Source organism: Athalia rosae, chromosome 4 (assembly GCF_917208135.1).
Source record: "Athalia rosae chromosome 4, iyAthRosa1.1, whole genome shotgun sequence".
NCBI lineage: Eukaryota > Metazoa > Arthropoda > Insecta > Hymenoptera > Athaliidae > Athalia > Athalia rosae.
Window position 1 is genome coordinate 17,534,328 of NC_064029.1, and position 21,841 is coordinate 17,556,168.

The following is a 21,841-nucleotide window of genomic DNA, read 5'->3' on the forward strand; positions in this document are numbered from 1 at the left end:
ACAAATAACGAAATACGAAAGTTTTTACCCTGGTTGAAATAACGCTTTTTCAAAACTGAACTAGTGAAAATACGCTACTCTCGCTGACGCTGTACGGGAATAGATGCAGTAGGGACGTCGTTAAACAAGAGCAAAAACCGTTACGGGTGTCCCGCTAATTGGAACCGCGTGTATCGTAGTTCGTCACCTTATAGATTGTCGGGTGCGTGGATAACCACGAGAAATGTTTTCGTAAGACAGTATAAAAAAAAAACCATAAAACAAAAAAATTGTCCAACTAAAAACCGACGTGAAAAATGAACCCAAGTTAACCGTTATCGCTGTGCCTAAAATTTTGAGAGAGAAATTACAATTTTTTTTATTCTATTTTCCTTTTTACTCAGAAATATCGGATCGAAGAATAAGTGTTTATTCAACAAAATAGGTATACCGATTGTTTCGCAAATAACTGACACTTCAATTAAACGGCCCCTTGACTCGCGCTCCTCAGACGTTAGGTGTCCTAACAAATGGAAGCGTTCCTTCAAATCCAGCAGGGTAGCTGGATGTATATTTATACAAATATAAATTCAATTTTCTACCCCTCTATATTACGCCTCTTTAACACCAATCAAAACACCCGTATTATACACCCTTTTGAACACTTTGGCTTATATTATTTTATATAAATATATACGTATACGCGTACAGGTATAAATACTCGAAGACCGGTTATTGTTTCGATAATACCGTTTTCGAGTTGTTTGACGTCGTTTAACAAAGGAACTTTGACACTTTACTCGAGTTAGGGAGGTTCGAAGGGAAAACGGTTGTCACCTCATCGTCAAAAGTTACCATTCTTCGATACCCGGACTCCTCCCTCTCTGCACACACGCCTCCTCTTCACGGGGTTTGTAAGTTGTTCTAATTTAGCAAATTATTTAACTTATCTTCCCCAATCTTTTCCGTTCGCATCGAAAAACAAATAACGGAAAATTTCTGTACCGCTGTACGCTACTCACAAGTCCGGGTATAATATAATTCGAGTCTAGGTATTACTGGGTAGGTTCAAAATCCTCCTCGGTGCCAAGTAAATTTTGACAAGGTGTCTGCCGCCTGGCTGTCGGTTATGTGAGAATCGAGGCGAAACTCTCTTTGTAAATATATAATAAGTAGCTGGTGGTTTCTGCTAGTGAATGTGGCGCAAGTCGTAGTTTTGGCGCCTGGAATAAGAAACTGCTGGATGTTATTATAACTATAACCATAACGTCTGCAGACGTTTCAAGATTAGTCAGTGAGGAGAGCGGCGCAACTCGCATCGTTTATTAATATCTTTTTTTTTCCCTTTCCTTTCCTTTTCGTGTTTTATTTTTTTTTTTCTTTCTTCTTTTTTTGTTCTCTTCGCCTGACGTACACGAGAAATAGAGTCTGATGCGCTTACGTCGTGAAAACCGACTGTAATAATTGGTCTGAGTAATTTCATATGCGCTTAAATTTTGGCACGGTATATCTCGTCGTTACACGAATTAGAATCTCGAACAGCGATAGACGGCCGACCGATGTGCGCGTCTCAAATTTTTCGTGACTCGATGTGACTCGTGTTCAAAACTATTATAATATACGTTCTTCTTTCGTTCCACCTCCTTTTTCTTTTTTTTCTATTCACGAGCTAAATCAATCGGAACATATTTGATTCGATGTCGTTCCACGTGTGCATGCGGAGTTCCGGAAATCTACCCTCGGATGATTGATTTAATTTCGGCAATGCGGGTTAAAAAAAGGAAAAACGTACGTCGAGCGGGGGAAAGATGTTCGTCGCGATATCGGTTTGGTGTATTTTCGAGGTTGAAAGGTATAACGCAAGGTTGTAGGTACGGTAGGTTAACCTGCGGATCGAAGAAAAGCTGAATCCGTGCGATACATTAATCGTCATCTGAGCGGCGTTGAAAGGGCTCCCGTATTTATTGGTTTCCCGCGAGGTTCTTCTCCCTTATTCCGTGTATGTGTATAATAGCATGGTAGAGAAAGTACGGGGTACGGGGTTGATATTCAACGTATAAAATGGCGTCGTATATAAGACGGTATTGGTGGTGGCGCGCGTATCCAATAAAGGTGAAATTGCAAAACCCAAACATGCAGAATACGCATTGATGTTTAATGCAAAATTCAAATCGCTCCCTCCCTCCCTACTCCTCGACGAGGACGACGACGTAGCGAGAGACGGAAGGAGCACCAGCAACATATGACGCAATCTTGCCTGAGAGAATTGTCAGCGTCTCTGCGAAGCCGATATATCTTTAATGTATGAGATAGAGGAGGGCAGGAAGTGGTGGTAATTGCCATAGCCTTCTTCGCGCGAACCATCCCCCAAGAAACTTACCCCACATATATTTAATGCAACCGCGCGAAGTGGGGTAAAATTTCACGCAAGTTTAACAAAAAACTTAGCGTTGCAGGTCTAAAAAGAAAAGGCCAATTCTCACCCTATTGTTAATTTTTTTCAACGTTAAATCACCTCCCCCTTCTACAGAGAAAGGCGAAGAAACGAAGAAAAATAAAACAACCGGCACACCTTGGCTAGGGAACAACTTCCACGGCGACGACATATAAACGAAAGAAGACCAACTGCTGAACTTTAGTGAGGACATTGACGTCCCTTCGGCTAATTAAAGCGGGGTAAATCACTTTTTTTCTCTGGCCCTCGCGTATCGCGGGGGGTAACAAAAAGAAAGAAAAGAAAAAGAAATGACAGTAAACCGAACGGCACGGTAAGGTGAGATGGAAACGAAGCCTCGAATTCTCGCTCTCGAAATCAATTCGGACAAAGTGACATTTAAATGGTGTGATTTCCCGCTTCGATAATGGAAATGGAAATACATTCGTTGTCTCCCACCGTGAATTTCTCTTACCCCCCACCCCCCCCCCTCCCCATTTTATACACGTCCTACATTACATTTTTTCTACTTCGTGTTCGATATCCTTCGGGCAGATTTAATCTCTGCTGGTGAGTGAAGAATAAAAAGGAGAATAAAAATAAAATGAAACAATGAACTCAAGAAATTCCAATAATAAGTATAGAAAAAGATCCCGTGATTCGATATTTTTTTTTTTTTTTTCACCTTTTCGCTACTTTTCGTTTTTTCAATTCCATCTCTCTTTTCATTTACAACCGATCTCTGGCGGTTGAGGCCGGCTGAGCCGTCGCGCGTCGTCCGCGCGAAAATATTCGGGAATGAACAATGGTCGTTTAGTAAATTATCTCGTAGAGATTAATCTTATAATCCGAGCGGCAAATCCGGCGATTCTTTCGTCTCCTTTTTATACATCATCCCATGCGTATACGCAGGGTCTCCTTTTTTCCCTTCGTCCCAAACGCCATCTTCCCATTTTCCATCACCCCCGCCGGGGCGCATTCCACTCTGCCGAGGAAGAAATGGAGAGATAATCCTAACGATGCTCCTTTCATCCCCTTTTTCTCCCACACTATTTCAGCTCCCTTCTTTTGCGGCTTACTTTCATTACCGTAAGCTTCGTTAGACGCTCAAAGATGAGACTGGCTAGCCAGTGTTTGTCCGGCACGTTCAACCGTATCCAGACAAATTTCGAAAAAAAAAACCATCATCCAAAAATAAAAGTCAAAAAAGATAAATTAATTCGGAGGTAGCCTTCGGTGTTGGTTATCGCCGGAAGATTACGAGGAATAGAAAAATATCTGGAAACAATGAATTGTGAAAACTCGCATGTACCAAAGTCTGGTCATGGACGTACGAATGGATTATACCATTACAGTCTGAGCTTGAATAGAAGAAAAGTGAGAAGTTCGATTGTACGGATACGATGGCCGCGATGGTATTTCATAAAAATGGAAATAACAATAAAAGGTATGAGAAAAGAAAAAAAAAAAAAAAAACAAATTCAAATAGAAACGAAAGATAGAAGCAGAATCTACTGCAGACTTGAAGTTTCTCGTATAAAATTCATGATCGCTGCAGAATTTCAGCAGTACATATATGTACAGCAGATATGCATACATACGTGGATAGGTATGTCGCTTCACTCCGCGATGGCTTGTACTTATATACTGCAGGTGCAACGTGTATACGAATATATCCATACGTACGTATAGTTTCCAATTTTAGTATATGGAAATGAGCATATATACGTATATATATAGGTACGTATATATATATATATATATATATATATACGTAGAAATGAACGTGCACTGTACATACGCGGGTAATAAATGAAGTGTAAAATATTGACTGAGCGAAGGTACTCGGTCGGTGGAGTTGGAACTCCGTTTATATTATGACTGGTGCACTAATTGCTTGTAACAACGACGAATATCGTGGCTACGTTTATACGTAAACGTATGTACGTACGTACATACCACCTTTGCGGAGCTACTTCTATTTGTTACGAGCTAACATCATACGTAGCAGTTACGATGAGCGTACCGCCAGACCTACCTACCTACCTACTGCGATGGAATCGCACACGCTAGTTGCTGTACAGTGCAGATTTTCGCACATCCAAATTAAGCGGGCGCATGAATTTTGCATGAGGATTCGCCGTGCTCTCGTGTATCCAGAGTTCCAAAAAATTAAGAGCAAAAGGAAAACGAGAAAAAGGTCGCGTATTTTCATTCCTAAAGGAAACGATTTTCCGATCCGCGGATATAACTTCTCGGTTTGGATTTTAAAAGGCATGCGGGGATTGATCCCCGCGACCTAATTCCGAACGAGGGTTGAAGATTACGTGTTTCGAGGAAGTAAAAGGATGTATGATAAAAGCGGTAAATTATACGTATTGTATGGAATGACGTGATTTCGTAGGACACGTGAAACACGCGGAGATGTATGCGAAAAAGTAAAAAATAGAATAGGAAAAAAAAAAAAAGAAATAAGAATCGGATGAGGGAAAAAATGTGACAAAAGGAGACAGAATCCGGGTTTCCGCATCTTGTTCAAAGTAGCTTTTGTCCCACTTTTATTCTTCGGGGGTTGGGATGAAAGAAGAGGGGTTACCGAACGTGACGCGAGGTTTCCTTTACAGAACGTTTACTGCAGATACGAAGAATTATTCACACCTGGTAAACAACAATTCGTTTACAATTCCCTTCGAATTGCTGCCCATCCGGAAGTTTAGCTTCCATTTTTATATCCGTAGAAACGACATTCTCTCCTGTTCCATAACCCGATTAACTCGCGTCGCGTTATGCGTTTCGTCGGAATTCCGAATCTCATCGTATAAATAACGAAAAACGATCTAAAAATAAGAAAAAAATTCCTCAACATCTGTTTTAAAATCGAAGAATCTTGAGCCGTGCAATCTACACGTCCAGCGATAGCTGCTGCTCCCCGGTTACGAGAAGCGTCTGTCTGCTGTGCAGCAATTTTTGCACTCGGTATAATAAACTTACTGCCATATAATCCGCGAAAAATGTTATACAAGCGAAGCAAAGTTTCCCAGCAATAGCAGCAGAGAAAATGCGAATCATCCAATTCCGCAGTAGCGAGACTGTATTTTATAGCGATAATATTGGACCGGACTGCACCGGGCGAGTGGTCGCACTACGCCGTACGTATACATACGTACATATAAGGTATTACTAAAATCGGCAATAAAATTTTCTCGCCGCCCAGTTTTATTAAATTTTCGCTAAGGCGATACATCAAACGCTTCCGGCCCCCAGACCCCCGACTATTTGGCGTCTCGCCCTTTTTAAATCCTGCGGTTTTCACGGTGTCAACGGAAGTACAACGGATGAATTACATAACGAAGTTACAGCTAACAATCCAAACTGACCCCGCGTTTGATTTTTTTTTCATCCAAATCTCCAAATACAGTGGAAAGAATGCCATTAATTATTTTCGGTTCGTCGTACGAAATAAAAAAAGAGACAAGAAATCATCGCTCAAAGATTGATGAAAAAATATTAAGCTCGGTATGTACGTTACGTACATAGGTATGTACGTCGTTGAATATCTATAAAGTTTTACCAGATACTTGACCTCTTGGCATTTCGCGCGTGCGTATGAAAAGATTAGCCAGCTTATAAGACTGACCTTTTGGCAGTACAAACAATGGGCGCTTTCCTACGTTCCCACATAAGTCCTTAGCAATATCCTCTCTAGGCTCGGAGGTAGCCTCCCCTTGTACCTATAACACGAGGTATTCATTCCTGGAACAAAGCTCCCCGTATACTAACTACTGCAAACATGGCGGTGAACTTGATTAGCTGGTTAGATCAAGGTAGTTAGAGATCCAATGAACGATGTATCCCCCGAGTTAGTCTGCTGTAGTACGGTAAAATTGGCACACGCAATACTAAGGTAATTGCACAATCCACACTTCGCTCGAACTGAGATGTAATACTTGTCTCGCGTCATTTCTTATCAAAACTTTCTTGCATATTCCTTCATTTTTTTCCTCCAGTAAATTTTAATGCTTTCCGTTAAATGCGCTCTAGCTACGCACGTATACCTCCACAGAGATCTGAGTTCGAATTATACCGCGTACGAGCAAAAAAAAAAAAAAAAACTATCCAGAAAAATCGAATGAGCGAATCAAAGAGACGGAGTGCGGATAAAGACGGTTGTACGTGGAACACGAAGTCAGGACGAGCGTATGACTAGACACTTCGATTTTTATCGACAGCGTTAAAACGTACCCCGCTACATCTGAGTTTTCCGTTCGTTTCAACACCCTATCGCGACTATAGCCGCGCATCGGCGTATCGGTCGCGTCGCGGTCGTCGTACGGGGGTTGCCGAAGATTGGGTACAAGGCTCGTCCTACGTGTGTGAGAATATTCTAACGTCGTACACACGGAATACTGCAGCAAAAATACGTAACTGTAAGCACCAGACATATCTGAAAAAGCGAGTCGCTTTCAAAAGGAATGGAATTTTTCCTCCCTTTCTTTTTGTTCTATGAAGTTATACGGCGATAATACCGATACACGTATTCCAACTGCACAGGAATTTTTAGTCGAAAAAAAAATTCTTTCTTTCTTAATTTTTTTCTAGATAAAAGTAAATCGTAACCGTACATGACGTTCCCTCGAATTTAAATGATTTCTAAAAAAGCAGAAAGTAAGAAAAGAAAAAAAACATTCTCATAGATGCTCCGACGGACGGAAGATGTAGGAATATGGTAGAATAAGAAGAAGAAGAATAAGAGGCGGGGGTTAAGCAGCGCAAAATGTCAATGTGTCAGTGGCACCCCTCGATCTCTGCCGGTGAGTGATTTGCAGAGATGGGGTTAAGGGGTGGGGAAGAAAGTAGAGAAAGGGGTAGGTGAATCACGGGGTGGGTGAGGCGGGGGTCGCGTGGCTCGAACGGGGAGGTAAAGGGCAAACAGCGAACTCGGAGAGACAATTCGAAGCTGACACGAGAACGACAACCCGTAGCCGACGAGAGAACGAGTGACGACTATAAAATGGCAATGGATCGGATCATCGCGCCGTTTCGATGCCGTTCCTTCTTTATTTCGGTCGTTTTTTTTTTTTTTCTCTTCCTCTCCTTTTTTATTCTTATCTTTTCATTTTACTCTCACGAGACCGCTCCGAATCGTCAGTGCGTGACTGACTACGAACTAAACGATGCCCGTGCAATGTAAGCTACGTCGAAATATTCCGTCACGTTTTGCAGAGCGAAAAATAAAAAGCTTTTTAGCAATTTTTGTCAAAAGATACAGCGGAGAAATTCGAGTAAACTTTTTCTTTCGAACAACCCATTGCGATTTTTCACGCATGAACGAACCTCGACGAAACGGCGCAGTTGAAATAAAATTTCACCCTCTTCGAGTTTGGAAAAAGTTCGAACGGCCGCACGTACACGTTTGTTGCTGGAAGAGAAGAAGGCTCGACGAGATCAATTCCAATTAATCGATAACTCGATCAATCGTGAGGCAATATTTGACCCTTGGAAGTGATTTTCGTAGACGTGAAATATTCGGACGTTCCCTTTTATTTCGCAGCAGCGGTACATCAGCAGGTGCCGCATCGTTGGACCTGCGTAGAAATTATATGACGTTTCAAAGTAGAGTTCAAGTGCCCGGCAGACGCGGTTGTCACCGTCGAAATTAATATGACCGCGTCGCTATTCTAGCACCTCTTGCATGCGGCCAGAAACTATGTACGTATGTATATACATATACATTACATAGGTATACCATGACGCGGTGCAGGTTATACCCGCGATACGGTGGTAGACATTTCGGACGTCGCTGTGACAGACGAGACGGAACGAACGATCAGTAGAAATGCTTTGACAAATTACCGTCGACGCGAAGCCCGATAGTTATACCGATGTAGTTTGGAAGGGTTTTCCTCCTATCCCATGCCCATTATACCGCCTACACCTATAACATATCTATGGGGTTTTGCTTGAACTCGGTCTTAACTTACGCCGTATTCCAGAACATGCGGCTTTCGAACTGTTAATGATCTGGTCACGGAGTTCGCACTTCGCGCGTATTCGTACTCGAACAACCCGTCTACATATTTCCATCAATTATCGCCTCATCTTACGCCCGATGTATTGAGGCTCCAAGATTATCATTTCTCTCGATTTTTTGCCTCGAAACGTCCGGAAGTCGACGGTCTACTCGGTGATCGCGCGTCTTTTTTAAGACACGGAGGTTTTAAGTTTCTTTATCCTTGCGGTTTGTGGTATTGAAAGAAGATTTACGATTTTTCCGATAACCTTTCGTTTCTTTTTTTCCAGTTTCTCGGACTTGACCGGATGCGTATACGCGATTATGTTAACAAACTTTGAGTTTGCCGAAAGAGAAAAACGCGCGAGTTTCTTACAATAACCGACGTTAAATGCCGCCCGCGTAACGTACAAAGGGAATGTGGAGTTTCACCAGAAATGTTGTGTGTCACAACGTGCGATCGTTGAGAAAATTATGGAATTCGATTCTCTCGACATACCGCTGTGCGAGATAATACAGTAAACGTATATTAGCGCCGAGATTCAGACCTCTCGAATGCAGGAAACACGACAAAGATGAATTTTCGTTTTATCCCAAAGAAGATTCTTAGTTTTTTGATTTTTTTCTTTGAGATGAAACATCAAAGATCCGATTGTTCGGATATGATACGTGGATAGAATAAAAAGGCGGTAATTGATATGATCGCGATTGATCATTTTTTCGTACGATTCGGTATCCGACGTCAAGTACTGTTGAAAATAAAAAGCTTCCGCGTTTCAACAAAGTGAACATATTTACCCGATGGCTTTCGAGAGGTTTTAAATGCGTCCCGAGCGACCGTTGAAAGATTCAATACGCTCTTTTTGGTAAGAGAGTTGAAAGCGTTTTTACGACCAGTTTCACAACAGTTGAACATCCGCATTTATCCATTGATATCATTTCCTTTATTTCATTCGTTAATCTGACTTAAAAATCCGAAACTTTCCGCTTGTATCCGAATAATTTCCCACGTGTATTGAATTTCTCCGCAAAATCAATGGTAACTGGGTTATCCGAAGAGACGCGTGGTAATTTTCGATTTTTTTTTTCTTCGGGTAAAAGACAAAGCAAGAGGCTTCAGAACCAGCAGAGTCGTGGCATTGCGTACAAAGGAATGTTTTCGAGGAGTCTTTTTAATTATTTTTTTTTGCATTCTATTTTTTTGGCGGTTCAAGTGGCAGGATGACAAAATTCTTCACGAGATCGCGGTCGGAAAATTATTGACGAAAAAGGGAGCGAAGAAGAAACCAGAAGAAAAAAAAGCCAGAGGAACAGAAAAAATGATGAAATAAAAGAAAGGGTCGCGGAAAAAGGAAATCCGGGTTGAATAGGGGAAATTAAAACGTTCGAACAGGCTGGCAAAGATTAGAGGGTCGAACAACGCCAAGCGGTTTTTCCGGTAGGGTTGTACGTGTACGTGGTACCTTGTACCGAAACCATTTTTCCCCCTTTTTTTTTTTTTTTTTCATTTTTCTTAAACTTTTCCCTTTTCGCTTGTCACCGAAGTTCTCGTAGCTCGTGTTATACCTATATACGAGCGACTTCGGCATATGGCGCGGTATATCGCGGTCCGGGAAAAGAAAAACTCTGGGAATCGTCGATGTTGACAGATACGTAAGAAAGTCGAGTGTTCGCGATAATAAATCTTAACGCTAAGAACCTCAGGGCGACCTTTACAAACCGCTCGGCCAGAGAGCGAGCTATCCCTGGAATCCGGGAGGCACTCTAGCCACTCCGCAACTACTACTGGCACACCGCACGTTCTCCTCCCTCTTTATTCCCTTCCGCTCGCTTTTCTTTTTATCTATTTGATTTTCTTTATCCTATTTTCTATTTTCTCATTCCTTTCTTTTTCTATTCTCGAACACCCTTTATAGGCGGTGGAGAGGAGATCTCTCGATCGACCAACTGGCCAACGTCCACATCTGTCGTTGGTCCGACTGCAACCGCAGGAACAACGGGCGTCGGTGAGCGGCGGTAAGCTCAGAGACAAACCGCGCGGAAGAATACAACAACTGTGACGGCAGTTGGCGATCTTTTGCCGTGTCGTCAGCGTGCCGGAGTCTGACTCTTTAGAGCGGAAATAACTCTGGCACACGTATTGCAATGGAGAGGAGATAGAAGAGTCTCTGTTTAACGTCCGTCGCGGTTCCCGCAGATGATCGCGCGGCTGTTTTACTGGATAAACGTTTTTCACCTTCGTTTTTACCTTTATTAATCACGCAACGCTTGTCAAAAGAGTCGCAGTTCATTTTCGCTCTTACAATTAAACGTACGAGCGTTTCACATTCGATTAGCAATCCTCTTCCCATGCGTTTCGTAACTCCGACGCAAAAGTTTTCGCTATAAAATTAACGGGTTGTCGAATACCTCCGGATCGCAGCAGATTAGATAAACATCGACGATCATTCAAGTATCTTTTTTCTTTCGATTTTACCCACTTTACTTTTTTTTTTTTTTTCTCGACGTTACCGTTCGGAGACGATCTGGCCGAGGGCCAAATCCCCCGTAATTAAGACGCTTAATTACCACCCTACTGCGGTAGATCTGAGAAATAAAAGAAACTAATGGAAAAACTAAAATAAAATGGAATTGAACAAATGACTGAAGAACTTTCGGGCACGCGTTTCCTAAACTTTCACCCCTGACCAGGTGCAATCTTCAGAACGGAATAGAAGACAACGATTTTAAGAGTTCGGTAAATCAATTGTGCAGACGATAATCTGAATTGTAATCCGATTGATCGGTGTTTCACCTGAATACCTAAGCGTTGTCGGAATTATCCGGTATTTGTGTAGCCTAATTTTAAAACAGCTGTCTCTGCATCGATGTAGTTTTCCCAAGTGATCGGGGGCGGGGGTTGAGAGCGAATTGAATACCGCGGCGCTACGACGAGTGTGAAGAAAAATATTTACAGAAGAAAGGTTTACAACATAAATATTTCTAGTAGTTACAAACCGGAAGTAGAATAACACTAGATATTTTACTGAACAGTCGGTGCTGTGTGAATGTGAAAAAATTTACAAAAAAAAATCGAACAGAAAATACGGGGGGAAAAAAACTAATTTTACTTTTGGATGAGTAAGTACAGCAACGGCGATCTATGATTCGCTATGATGTTTAAATAAACGTATTTTCTAAGGATGTTATATACCTCCCATGAAGAAGTTAAAAACTGACGTACGGTGAAATAAAAGAAGATTTTTCGAGAAATGTTAAACACTTTGAAAAGCACGTGGTAAAACGGCTGTAAAAATCAAATTCACTTTACATTCAGCCGAGTAATGGAAAACTATACAATAATTTTATAGTTCGCCGAGGTTTGTGGTGCGGTTTATTATGCAGAAACTGATTTACTTTATATTTACTCTATTTTAATTTTCACCGTTCGTACGAGCCCGCCCCGGCGGTTATGCAAGTTTTCTGAATTTTCTCCACCTCGGAAACGCGGAACTATTATAACACTTTTGACAAAGGCTTACGTTCACCACGGCAGAAACCGAATTCGACGCGGTATTATAATTAGACGTGCGTTTGTTTTCGTGACTCCTAACTTTAGACGTTCGTTATTCTATTTTCGAAATATGCCACGCATAGTTATTTATAAAATATTCATATGTATTTTGCATACAACGTAAAACCAACCCGAAGCACCGCACGTTAACCGCGTCCCATAGTTAATTAGATAAATCTTTGCTTTTCGAAAATATTTTCTTAGGATAAAGGCGAAAATTTTTTCCAAAATTTTCAAGTCCGATTAAATCTATCTTTGGTTGTTGTTCCATAGAATTTGTAAAGTTCGAGCTGCAATTAGCGAAGATATTATCTGGTTAATTAAAACACACGCAATTTCCCAAGACAAGTTGTGGGCGAATCGGAGGAGTGAAATCCGAAGGTAAAGCGAATAGAATTGCTAAGAACTCGTGCGCGAGAGGACCTCGAATTTCGAGCTTTCGGTTCGTAATTTTCGGGACAGAGAGCGAAAATCCTAACGCCGCCATATTTCGACCCCTGCGGTTGATCAGAGGGCCAATATCTAGCCATAGCGAAACCTAATCTCGCTTTTAAGTAGGCCTCACCTACCGACAACCGACTTTAATACGAGACATAGCGCGCGTTCGTCAGAACCAAAATTACTTCCCGAAATTGAGGAGCGTCTGGTTATAACAATCCGCCGTGGTTATATACCTATAGTTGAAGCGTAAGAGGAAGAGGAAGCCGCCGTAGCTCGCGTTGCACACCATTTAAAAGTCAAATCCTTGTCAGAGTGAGACCCTAGAGAATACAAGACTACGTTTCGGGATATTCCGACGCCAGACTCGAGCCTTACTTGATCCGATTAACCGAGAGACCAAAACCAAGACCGAGATCGGGACCTGAAGGAACCCGAGGGCTGCGGGGGTCGGTCCTTATTCTGAGTGGAACACGCGAAGGTAGGCAACATTACTTTGTTAATTAAAATCCTATGCGCGGGGGCACAATATCGCGGCGTAGAAACTTTAGCGAAAATTACTTGTGACCAAACCTCAGAATCGCTTCGTTTATGGCGTCGATGACATTCGCAAAATTATTTTGTCATTAAAAGCGATCCCGTGAAATCTGTGCGCGAATTTCGAAGTTTATCATTTCTTATTTTAAGGTAGGAAAAATTTGAGCCTGACTAAACGGTTGTTCTTTTTCTCTCTCTCTCTCTCTTTTTATTTTCTCTTCTCGCGCAACTTCTAGGAATAGAGACTTTCATTAATCACAGCTCAGCTGGTCTGACTAGTACCGACGGTATCATCGGTAAGATGTCTAAATAGATATAAAGAAAGAGACGGATAGAGAAATGGGATCGTCAATCTCTACACTTTGTTATATTCTCAAGAGAGGGAAAAATAAAAAAATAAAGATGACTACCTAAGCCGTCGTGAGCTATTATATCTTCTGTGAATAAAAATAGAAACGCGATATTTTCCACAAACTAAATAAACGGTCTCGACTCTGCTCCGTCAAATGAGGATATGAGTTTTTCCTCTCATAATCGTTGAACGTTAATTAATTCCAAGTTTAATTGCCACAAGACAATTTACTTTCATAATTCAAATTCGCGTACTTTTTATAATACCAGAAGAATTTTCGCAGTGGATTTGGGTGTATTTTTCATTCTGAGTGAGAATTTCTTAAAAGCACTCAAGAGCTTCGAGGCCGTAAAATAAGCACTCGAACGATGATCTGGCTGATCCCATTTTCCCAAAGTTTAGTGCAACGGTACCCCGTAGTACGATATCGTCCTCGACTAACAAGAGAGGTATAGGTATGTACATAGATGAGTGGGTATCGGCGGTTTACCACCCCCGGATAAGTATAAACCGGCATTTATCCGAAAGATAAGCTTTTCGCTTCTAAAAAGTAGGCGGTGGCCACGTACGGATGAAAAGAAGCTGCACGAGTTGAAAATCGCTACCCCAACTTACCCCCGAAAGAAGAAAAGTACCTTGATAGTCTAACACGTATCCACAACACACCATGGAACGGGGTACTTAAGGGTGGTAGTTTAACCCTTCTTAGGCCTAAGAGGGTGCGAGTGCCAGAATAGGATTATATTTTTGCGACTTTTGAGGGTCGCACAGTATGCGTTTCCATCCGTAGCTATACACGGATCTCCCGCAAAGTTTGAAAGTCGCATACGATACAAAAGAACGTTGAAAAAAACGACAGAGAAAAGGAAAAAAGAACTGGTGAAAATTACACGTACATTCATAATCATAAATGAAAACGAATTCAACAAGTTGTTCATGATGAAGTGTTGTTGGGTTCGTATTAAATTTATGAATTTACATCCCTGCCCACAAATTAGAAAAATAATCATTTTTACTCTGTGATTAATTCGTGTAACCCGTTACATCTGCGTGCAATTTTGCACGGTATAACAAGTCAACGAATTTTTCAACTAGAACAATATAATACTTTTTGTAACGGCAGAGAGTGAACGAGCGGGGTAGGAAGGGGTGGGGGACAGAAAAAAGATTATAAATGAATAAAACTAAAAAAAAGAAAAAGAAATAAAACCGCTTTGTTCTCCATTTGTTCACCGTTCATTTGCTCGAAGAGAAATTTTTCACCGCAAAGTTAATTTCGTAAGGCGCGCTTGGCACGCGATCCAAGTTAGCTTTGATCGTATTCTCTCTAGTAGAGTCCGCGCGTAACCCAAGGAACGCATAGTTTGTGTGTATAACCTGTTTCGGTTAATTTAGTTATTCAGAATGAGGAACTACACCGATAATAATTCGCGAAAAATCAATCGCTTGAAAAAATCAAGTATCAATGGTCAAGAGATGTTTGAAAATAATATTTTCTTTTTTTCCTCTACTTGAAAAATAGAATGAATGAATAAACCGGCACTGCAGCCGAACGTCCAGGTGTTCGTACCGGTATACGTGGAATATCCTGTATACCTATGTATACGAGACTCTTTCATTTCGGCGATTAAAACTTTTCGCCTACGATGGACTGTGATGCAGTTTCGCAAAGTTTCGAGCTGTTACCCGGGACAAAGTTTGCGGGACAGGAAAACTTTCTTCTGATTTCGGATAACGACCGTCAGGATATACCTGCTACTCTATAAAATAAAAGTAACACACAAAAAGAAGGGGAAAAATTGAACAGAAATAAATTAAAAAAAAATAAACTAATAGAGGTTGCCAATTTCGTTACGAAAGTATACATCGTTCGTCTCGGGAAATCTGTACAGATGCACGATCCGATTCATTGAAAAGCAAAAATTTATGCAGTCCTTTTTTTTTTTTAATATTATACAACGATGTTATTATGACATAATTTTTCCCCCGGACTTTTTGCGAACCGAAAAGTACATCAAATAAATTTACATACACTTTCATATACCGTGCGGGGACAAAGTTGGAGAGTTAAATTTTACCGGATATATATATATATAACACCGTTGCAGTATAGCGCGATGACGATATAGAGCAGAAGTAAAAGGGTGATAAATTATTCAAATAACTTTTCCGGCGGATTTCTGTTACACAGACCATGAACAGATTGAAAACTGTTATAAGTATATATACGGTTAAAATATCAAAACGAATCCAACGTAAAGAAAGATCCGTTCAAAAATTTGTCGTATAATCCTTTCGCTTAAGCAAAGTTTGAATAGTCCCCCAAAAGATTATTTGAAAATCGAGCCGAGGGGATGACGGAATCAGAGAACGGATGAACGAAACCCTCGAGGACTCTCGCGGAGCTTTCGCTCCCCCCCCCCCCCCCCCCCCCCCAGTCGTCGCCGATGCTGAGTTCACAAAAATCTCTCCCCACCTTATTACACGGCGAACCGAAAATCACGCCTACGTCTCCAGACGCTTATTATTCCTTTGAAGATCGGTTTAAACGTTACACCGTTTATGTAGACATCCGAATGCTTTGTATTACTCCACCCTGAGCTTCGAATTCCTAATTACCAATTACTAATTACGATATCTCTGAGCTTGAAAGCATTCTTTGACCGAGCGCACTCCCTTTTCGCGTTGAGAATTTCCCCTCGACGATAACCTTCCTCGCAAACAAATTCCAAGTTGAATTCTAAACACCCGCAACGACGTACCGACCGATTCCTAACGTGGTATGAAATTTAACGAACTTTATAGCTAACTAACAAATTTTTCAAACGCCTAATCTGTTCGCTGTACCTATAGACGAACGTTACAATACACGTACAGGATAAACAAACACATGTACAATAATATCGTATGTTAAGTGAGGGGCAACGTGGCACCGTCTTATCAACCGCTTTAGAATGCGAAACGGCAAGAGTTAATGTATGCCGCGACACTCGCAGCCTCAACCCCAATAACTCCCTGTTTTAATTAACAGCCAAGCAGCAGCAGCGGCAGCGGCAGCGGCGGCAGTACCTACGCTCTGAGCCAGATCCAGTGCTTGCAATACCACCACCTGAACTTAGTCTCTAGGACTTTGGACTCCAGTCTCGAAAGTGTCAACGACTTGTTCTCAGAGTTCTCCTCCGCATGCTCACGTACAATACACTCCGAACTACTCGCGTTAAGGTCATTCGATTAGCGATATTTTGTCCCAAATTTTATGCAAACGATAGTCACCTCTGGGGGTAAACGTCACGCCTCAACATTCGTTTCGATCTAACTAAATTCACCGGTCAATAATTATCACCGTTTGAGAAGATGACCACATTTCGAAAATTCGATTGGAATTTTTACGGTTGGTTTCAAAAACTTGTAGGGGAGGGTACCGCGCTGTAATGCTTGCCGAATTGTAAACTACAGCGGCGTTCGGTGTTTCGAGTGTTTGTATAGTAAGGGCGGAACCGGGGGGGAGGGGGTTGGTTGAACTACTAATTAGGTAAAATAGGCGACCTAATACGCTCTAAATTCTCGATATTAACTCCCGCCAAACTCTCCTATGTAAACAGCAATAGTCAGCCCCGTTCTAACGCGTTTGCGAGAGCGAAACCTCGTCGTATAATCTCGGGGTGTCCTTCGCTTCCCTGTGTTTCAAAAACTTCTAGCGTTACTTTACGTGTACTCGCGTATCCACTGGCTTCGTCGATTGCAAGACGAGCGAATAAAAAATTAGAGGAGAAAATTAAATTGGGAATGGAATCGACAATTGAACGCAACGGTAATAAAACTCTACGCTATCCTAATCTCGATGTAAAAAGCTCGACCTATTTGAATCGGAAAGAAAAAAACCGGCTGTGGTCGTGTAGCGACACGATTAGTGTAGTTAAAATCGATTATCCGATCGGTTTAACGCCGTCAATTCACCCCGAGGATTATCCAACGTTCAAGTTTTCAATCGCAATCGGATCAAGGTTAGAGTACCTGCGGCAATTATTGATTAAGGTGATTCGAGCCGCGAGTTTCTATTAGATCGGCGAACATCTATCGCTTCGATCGATGAATTCGCTCCGATATTCGTGCGGTTTAATTTTTTCGTAAAACGAATCTCAACACTTTTTTACGATCTGCGTTTAATAATCAATTACAGGAATCGAATCGAGGGAAGAAAAAAAAAAAAAAAAAAAAAAACGGAACACGAAACCGAGTCGAGAGTGGATTTTGAGTAGAGCCTTGTAAAAAGCGAAAGAGAGAGAGAGGTGGAGCAAAAGAGTTTCGTTTATTATATGGCTGAGATTTGACGTAACGGGGACGTCAGGCGTCGGTGTAATTGGTGTAGCTGGGCTAGGGTCGTGCAATCTGTTTTTAGAGGCAATTCCTCTTTGCTCTACAGTACCGTAAGGGTTTTTTCCCCTCTTCTGGAGGGAAGGAAGTATAGTTATAAATGTAGGATACGGCATAACCTCCGCGCGCCCGGAAAATCCGCGCGGTTTTCCAGAATTACAGAACAGGATTGAAGCGCGTAACGAATGAGCTTGGAATTAAACCACCGGGTCTCACTCTCACCCCTCCGCGTCGGAGCTCTCTTTTTCCCTCCTTATCCATCCCCTTCAATATAAAACCGTCCTGCAGGAACCGGCGGAGACGAAAGCGACGTGAAAAATAAGAAAACGCTTGCAATTTAAACGTCAAACGAGATATTCTCTTCCCAACCCGCCTTATACACGAGTCGTTGCTTCTCAGACGAAGCCAAACTGAATTCTATTTCATCTTTCGATGACGAAGTAGAGATTACTGAAAAGCGAATGAGAAATATTTTTTTTTCTCCCTATTTTCTTGAACTATACGTACGCGAATTAATTCCACCATAAAAATCCGCCGAACGATCTTTTACATAACATCTCGGAAATTAGATTCTCGTATAGTTTCGCCTATTTGAATAGAACGGGCCGATTGATCAAAGTAAAAATTAATCGAATCGTATACATATATCACACGCGAAACGTCAATACGCGGGATGTGATATGCATGAATTATCGAAGAGAATCGATAGAAAAAGCCCCGTCTAATAGTTCGAATAATCTCGATACCCGTAATACTGTAAACTTTCGGACGATTAATTTTGCCATTGAGTTCGCGTCCCCTCGATAGGTGTTCCATTCCCCTACCGCTTCTCCATTTCGACTCTTGAGCTATTCACGCGAAACTTACAGCCGCGCGTCTTGCACCAGAAAGATTGCGGGGGTGTACAAAAGGGGTGGTTGAAAAAGAGCGAGAGAAAAGTATGGTTGGAAAGAGAGTACAGGAGTCTCGTGCTTTTGGGCGTGCTTCGAGAGGAACGTGATTCGATTTACCAAAGTCCGATTCAAACTTTTTCCCCCGGCCTCCTCTCCCTCTTTTTTCCCTTTTCTTCCTCCCCCTCCCCTCCCCCTCCCCCCACCGTCGTCTCCGCAACGCGCTCTCAAGTTCCCGTTCCCGTTCCTGTACCCGTTTCGTTCCGTTTCTGGATCGCCCCGCGTCCTCGTGACGTTTTCTACGCGCGGGAGTAATTTCCGTTCGGTTAAAGAGAACTGAAATAAAATAAAAGAAAGCGAACGAAAGAGGAAAAAAATAAATAAAACGATGACAAAAAGAAGAGAACGGGGTAGAGAATAAAAAGACGCGAGAATCAGGGAGTATTTCAAACAGATTATATGAGAAAAAAACCGAACGATCATGGGGATCGAGTAACCTCCGTATTTGCAGTGTTCCTATAGGTATACTATATACCACGCGCACCCGGCACACGACGGGCTAGTAAAGTTGGACGGGGAATCCGTAATTAAATTAAATCTGGACTTAATTTACCGAAGTTGGGGGTAGAGGGGAAAAGGGGAGAGGGAAAGAGCGTTTAATGGCGCAAGCACCGGGGTAACGGGGGGGTGAAAAGAGAGGGAAAGAGAGGCAGACGATATCGAGAAAACACCATCGATTTCCTCTCTGTATTCATATTATCTACCTATACGTCTGTACCCTATACCTTCGCGTTTGTCATTCGTCGTTTGCCTGAACGTTTTATTTATTTTTTTTTTTTCTTGTTTCACCGAACCAATTGCGATTTTCATATTCATTTTTTCCTACATTCGAAGATCGGTATGTGGGGAACGCAAAAAGAAGAAAAAATTGATCTTACAGTTAAAAACTCGACGAGGAATCGAGGAGAGATTTTCGATATGAAGCTGTATAAATTCGTTGGAAAAATTTTCATGTAAGTATTTCTCTATTAGAGGAGAAATTTTTACTTTATAGCAATTTTCCCTGGCTAGTTTCACGTATTGCTGAAGGTTGTGCACCATTCCTCGGATATTGCGGGTATCGATAAAGTCGTATATATACTTTCGATTTGAGTTTGATCATATTTGAGGCGACCTCGCCAATCCGCTGACCAAGGAAACCAGAAATCATGAATATTGCATGGTTTTCTTCGAGCGGTGAAAATATCGGGACCTTGTTACCGTCCTTACAAAAGCTGCACACCGATTCGAACCCGGAGTGTAAAATTTAAACGGTCGTGATTTTTTTTGTCCATCTAGTTTTTGTAGCTAAAACGATCGATCAATCTTCCTAATTTTTTTATTTTCCGGAAGTCGCGTTGATATGGAGAGGCCGTTCGGAGCGACAAAAACCAGGCGATTCCGTAGCGGTGTAGAAAAAGGAGTCAATCGACGTTTGCGTCGGTTTCGGAGAAGCTAATAGCGTCAATAATTAGGTCCCGGTAGTGTGGGAGGCTGAGGTAGATAGAGGGGGGGCAGAGAAAAGGCGAATAGGGGATCGGAGGTTAAGGGTGGCAGATGGAAGTAGCGAATCAAGTTAACGCCGTACTAAAACCCCGAAACAAACCCACCCCTCCGCAAGCTTGACGCTCGGGTATACCTATCCCAGCTTCAGATTACCACTTCCTCGATTGTGTAGCGTGTCCTCTCCTTCCTTTCCGACCTTATTCTTATTACCCTCTCTCTCTCTCTCTCTCTCTTCATCTCCACCCTTCGCGGTTTATACTACATACCTATATATAAATTGTACATCGTGTACAGTCTATAGTCTATATCAACTCACACATTGCGCGCATTCCCGGTGCCCAAAAGGAGGCGCACAAATCCTGGAAGGGGATGATTGCAATCGCGGCTCCTCGTAAACTGATCGCTAGCTGGCGTCATCCTCTCGTATCCTGGAAAACAAAGGTGTCAAATTAGAATCCAGCCCACGTCATATTCCTTTCTTTCGACAGTTGACAGAAAAAAGTATAAGTTCCGGTGGAAAAATGAGAAAGAAATCGATACGAAATTGCCAAAAAAAAACTACAGCTCCTGAGCCCGGTACAAATTTTATTTTTTTTTTATTTCGGAACTTTGGAAATGCTCGACGCTTTCGTTGCTTCGGTCGTACGTAAGAATAGCTCTCGGTCTTCCGGTGCGAATTCCAGCCCTAAACCGTCGGAGGGTTGGACAAAAGGAAAGCGAATTACAGAGCGTAGCGCAAAGCTTTCCGCGCGCGCGCGCCTATAAAGTCCCAAGTTTCTATACATGTAACCTTAGCTCGTCAAATTGGAATCACTGAACTGGCCTAGAGTCAACTATACATGCTTAGGCCTACAGGTATAGCGGGCCACGTTCTCATACCGTCTGGTACTTACGTACCAACCTCCCTTGAAATCCGAGCGTTCGTTTCGAACGTGACTCAGTGACCCCCATTACCTGACGTCCCACTCAAGTCGTTCAGTACTAAACTTAAAACGTGCCAAGTTCACATCCGGGGTACAGGACGCGGTGAAAATTTCGCTCGATAATTTCATCGCAGACGTCGATATCGTCGATCGCAACATTAATCTCCGTTCGTTTTTTTCTTTTTTTTTTCTTTTTTTTAAGAGCAGATGCTAGAAGTTTCCAGCGTTGACCGTTTGACATATTTTTTTTCTCGTTTTACTATTGAAATTCTTTTCTATTTTTTTTTTTTTTTTTACTTTACTCTCGTTTCGCTCAACGGTAGCATGTTTCAGTCTAGAAACTAAGGACATCAATCTACCTTACAACGGTTTCGAATCGCGTCGTTTTCGTCGCCTCTACATACGGCTGGTGGGTACATACAAACTTCCCTATATACAAACGTTTCGTTGTCTCTCGGAATCCCGTTTCCCCCGTATACACGTAACAACGGTGGTACATGCAACGAGGAGGTATACCCTACGTAGGTACGTACGTCTGCGGAACCGTATATATAGAAGCTTTTGCCATATTACCACCTTCAGTGTCGAGTTCGTAAAGGGGAACGAGACGCTTGAATTTCACATACGAATAGACGCGTAAGGTTCACCGAGGTCAGCAAGTGTAGAATGGCAGTTGCACCTGCATCGCTACCATCTTCTACCGTCACTTCATAGGAAGTGCAAGTAACGTTACTGTCAAATGAGTGACAACCTTTCGCAAGAGCGATTCGCCTCATCCTCCTCCTCCTCCTCCTCCTCCTCCTCCT

At 42.1% G+C, this 21,841-nt stretch overlaps 2 protein-coding genes across 5 annotated transcripts in view; one reads left to right on the top strand and one right to left on the bottom strand.

The window, feature by feature from the left end:
* LOC105688781 (deformed epidermal autoregulatory factor 1) overlaps window positions 1–20,539 on the bottom strand; it is a 76,270-nt gene extending 55,731 nt beyond the window's left edge. The window contains exon 1 of the mRNA XM_048654847.1: window positions 20,429–20,539. The gene's annotated coding sequence lies outside the window, so the exon portion shown is untranslated. The remainder of the gene's footprint in view (window positions 1–20,428) is intronic.
* Window positions 1–21,841, top strand: part of LOC105688785 — a 148,062-nt gene that overhangs the window by 35,461 nt on the left and 90,760 nt on the right. Inside the window, exons 1-2 of one of the 4 annotated variants that reach the window (XM_048654849.1) lie at window positions 10,596–11,543; window positions 12,657–12,895. The exons of the other annotated variants lie outside the window; for them this stretch is intronic. The gene's annotated coding sequence lies outside the window, so the exon portion shown is untranslated. Of the gene's footprint in view, window positions 1–10,595; window positions 11,544–12,656; window positions 12,896–21,841 lie in introns of those variants that run through there. 4 annotated transcript variants of the gene reach the window in all.